The sequence below is a fragment of the Jaculus jaculus genome, chromosome 9 (genome assembly GCF_020740685.1).
Source record: "Jaculus jaculus isolate mJacJac1 chromosome 9, mJacJac1.mat.Y.cur, whole genome shotgun sequence".
Lineage (NCBI taxonomy): Eukaryota > Metazoa > Chordata > Mammalia > Rodentia > Dipodidae > Jaculus > Jaculus jaculus.
In genome coordinates, this window is record NC_059110.1 from 86,854,634 (window position 1) to 86,858,669 (window position 4,036).

The 4,036-nt window shown below is 46.1% G+C and overlaps 1 non-coding gene across 1 annotated transcript; it reads left to right on the forward strand.

Annotated features, from left to right (window-relative positions):
- The first annotated feature begins 682 nt into the window (after positions 1 to 682).
- On the forward strand, positions 683 to 789 carry LOC123463716. The gene has a single exon (XR_006639106.1). It is a non-coding gene; the product is annotated as a U6 spliceosomal RNA (small nuclear RNA).
- The last annotated feature ends 3,247 nt before the right edge of the window (positions 790 to 4,036 follow it).

Sequence of the window (4,036 nt, forward strand, 5' to 3'; positions counted from 1 at the left end):
TGTGCATCTGGCTTATGTGGGACCTGGAGAATCGAACCTGAGTCTTTAGGCTTCCTGAGCAAATGTCTTAACTGCTAAGCCATCTCTTTAGCCCTGTAATGACTCTATCTTTCTTGCAGTTGTTATATTCCCATAGTACAAGGTGGCCACCAAATTTGTTAGTCCAGTGGGAAATAAAGCCAACTTTGAAGAGTAGGACAATCCTTCAACACTCAGGTCCCCTGCTTTCAAAAGAGTCAGCGTTCTTTCTGCTGTCCCAATACAGAACAGCTGGCCCAATCTCAATGGTGGTAATCTCTCAAACAATTGTAGCTGAATGAGCAGCAGTTTAAGCCCAAAGCTTTCATCTCTTTCTATACATATCCCTCTGCTCACACCAGTCCATTTCTTCTAAACTCAGGCCTGCTCAAGTTCTGACACAAACAGAACACAGCAAGGCTCTCACAGAAACCGCCTCCAGCCCAGTGCAGACAAAACTCTTCCTTCTCCTCATAAGCCAAACCTCGCAGTCCACAGTTCTTATTGCATTCAGATCTTTCAACTCTGACCAGAATGGTCCATCAAACTCTGCTTAACAGCACTGAAAGGTGTCTCTTAGACCAAGGTTTTAAATCCTTCCATATTCCTCCTGCAAATCAGTTCCAAAAGGACAAAACTATGAACTATATTAGAAAGGGAATTTGTGCTCGCTTTGGCAGCACATATACTAAAATTGGAATGATACAGAGAAGATTAGCATGGCCCCTGTGCAACGATGACACACAAATTTGTGATGCATTCCATATTTTAATAAGAGTACCAAAAAAGTCGGGCATGGTGGTGCACGCCTTTAATCCCAGCAATTGGGAGGCAGAGGTAGGAGGATTGCCATGAGTTTGAGGCCACTCTGAGACTCCATAGTGAATTCCAGGTCAGCCTAGGCTAGAGTGAGACCCTACCTCGCAAAACAAACAAACAAACAAAGTACCAAAAAAGGGGGGGGGGATTTATTGGATTAGCTTGCAGCAGTCCAGTAGCAGTTGTAGGCCCAGGAATCCAGGAACCCGGTAGCTGCTCAGTCCATGTGGCCAGATGCCTCAGCAGTCCCAATCTGGCACCAAAGGTATGGAGGCTTCCTAAGGAGCTACTGGGTTTCTATCCACGTGGGTCTTTAGTTGATGCTGGTCTTCAGTCCGCACTGGTCTTCAATCCACGCTGGAAGGCAGCAAGCAGCTCCTGCAGCCAAGTGGAAGGAAGGAAGGGGCTCTTTTCACCCAGAGCTTCCTTATATAAAGTCCCCCTCTGAGAGGGGCCACCAGCTCTGGGGAAAGGACTCACTCTGGGGGAAGAACTTCCTCCTTCAGTTAATCCTTCCTGGAAGCAACCTCAGGGACTCACCTGGAAGGGGTTTCTGTGGATTACTAAACAGATCAAGTTGACAACACCATAACCATCACAAGTCCACCCCTTGTCAACATGACACCAAACCATATCTCCTTACATCACACTTAATTTCCAAAGGAGAACAGTAACAAGTTCATAATTCCACCTTGCATGCATGGTATAACTATCCCACATACAACTGGAAGCACAAAATCTTGCCCCCAACACAAAGCAAGGTTCCTTGAGGAATGTTTAGGATAATAGGTCTAATATAAATGCAACAACAGTTAGCTAGTGATATAATCTTAATATTGGTGTAGATAAGTACAAATACTCCATATCAAGGTAGGGTAGGAACATTCCAATCACAGTCCTCATTTCTGTAACTGGTCACATGGCCTTTGTTGATATTTGTAACTGCCTTCTTCTACTACCCATTCTGCATTTCCTCCACCTTCAGCAAGCACCTCAGCAGTTCCTGGTTTTTTACTTGGAGGGGTGACCCATACCTTCATTCCTGAAGGATCTGGGCCATTTATCACACTACCTCTATTGGGTTGTTGCAGTTGTCCATTGACTTTGACAACAGGACATGGTAACACTAAGAGACACCCTAAAGGATCTCCTGCACTCCAGACATACTCTTCCTTACCGCCATTGTGGAGGAGTGGTCCGATTTCCCCCTGGCAGTCTGGATCAATCACCCCTGCTACCACTGTAACTCCTTTCTCAGCCTGTTGACTGGAGGCCATCAGGGGCCCAAAGTGGCCAGGGAGAAGTCTTAGCTTCCAGTTCAATGGAATGTTCTTTGTGCCTCCTGGCAAAAGCACTGCCCTCTCTGGAACCAAGACCTCTAGGCCAGCAGAGCATAAGGTTGCAGGGAACAGGAAACAAAAATCTGGCTAATGGGTCACTTGGGGTGATGGTAAGCAGGCCCATTCCCATTCCGCCCCCCCCCTTGATTCCTGGACCTGTGAATCCATACTATACGAGAAACAGTACCGTATACAGGACACTGATTCAGAGCATATACAGCCTGCTGGAGGACACGCCTCCAGCCCTCCAAGCTATTGCCACCTAGTTGGCGCTGTAGCTGTTTCTTCTCTCTCTCTCTTTCTTTCTTTCATTTTTGGGGTAGGGTTTCACTCTGGTCCAGGCTGACCTGGAATTCACTCTGTAGTCTCAGGGTGGCCTTGAACTCATGGTGATCCTCCTACCTCTGCCTCCCTAGTGCTGTGATTAAAGGTGTGTGCCACCACACCCGTCTGTAAATGTTTCTTTAAAAGGCAAGGAGACACTGGCTATAACACCCATAAGCCCACCTCTAACAACACACTTCCTCCAAGAGGCATTAATTCCCAAATCTCCATCAGCTGGGAACCGAGCATTCAGAACACCTATGTTTATGGCGGGGGGGGGGGTACCTGAATCAAACAACCACAACTCCTCTAGTATAAATTTTCTGTTTTACAAAACAAAACAAAATAAAACAGTCACACGGTCAAGAGCACACAAAGCTAAGCTGTAGGTAGTGTCAGGCACTGTGAGGTCATGGATGTCCATGGTAATAGGAGGAAAAGATCATGACATCAAAATAAAAGAGAGACTGCTTGAGATGTGGAGGGAATATGATGGCGAATGGAGTTTCCAAGGGGAAAGTGGGGGGAGGGAGGGAGAGTATTACCATGAGATATTTTTTTATAATCATGGAAGTTGTTAATAAAAATTTGAAAAAAAGGGCTGCAGGGATGGTTAAGGCACTTGCTTGCAAAGCCCAAGTACCTAGGTTCACTTCCCCAGGACCCATGTTAGTCAGATGCACAAAGGAGCGCACGGGTCTGGAATTTGTTTGCAGTGGCTGGAGGCCCTGGTGCACCCATTCTCTCTCTCTCCTTCTCTGTCAAATAAATAAATAAATAAAAATTTAAAAAAAATTTTGAAAAAAAAAAAGCTAAGCTGTAAAAGCTAGCATTACTGACTGCATTAGTTATGAGGACAGCAGCTTAGCAGAATGTTCTCTGAAGCTTTTCACTTTTGAAGGCTTGGACCTGGGCGGCGGGGGGGGGGGGGGGCGTATTGGTCCATTTAACATACAAATATTAACATGTAAATAATTACCATCACAGCTTTACACCTGCCCTTCAACTCCTGATCCTTCCGCCTCCACCGCGCCAGAGCTGGGCTTACAGGCATAGGATGCCATGTGTAGATGTAACTTTTATTTGTTTTTGGTCTTTCAAGGTAGGGTCTCATTCTAGCCCAGGCTGACCTGGAATTCACTGCTTAGTCTCAGGGTGGCCTCGAACTCACCTCCTTCTCCCTCAGCCTCCTTACAACGTGCTCCTCCAGACACAAAATGGCCTGGATATCCATGACCTTACAGTGCCTGACACTGCATATACAAGACCATCATAATAGAAGGAAAAGATGCTGACACTGAAATAAAAGAGAGACTGATTGAGAGGGGGAGGAGGAATGATGGAGAATAAAGTTTCAAAGGGGAAGATGAGGGGAGGAAGTGAGGGAATTACCATGGGTTATTGTCTACAATTTTGGAAATTGTCAATAAAAAGTTAAATTTTAGGGCTGGAGAGATGGCTTAGCGGTTAAGCGCTTGCCTGTGAAGCCTAAGGACCCCTGTTCGAGGCTCGGTTTCCCAGGTCCCACGTTAGCC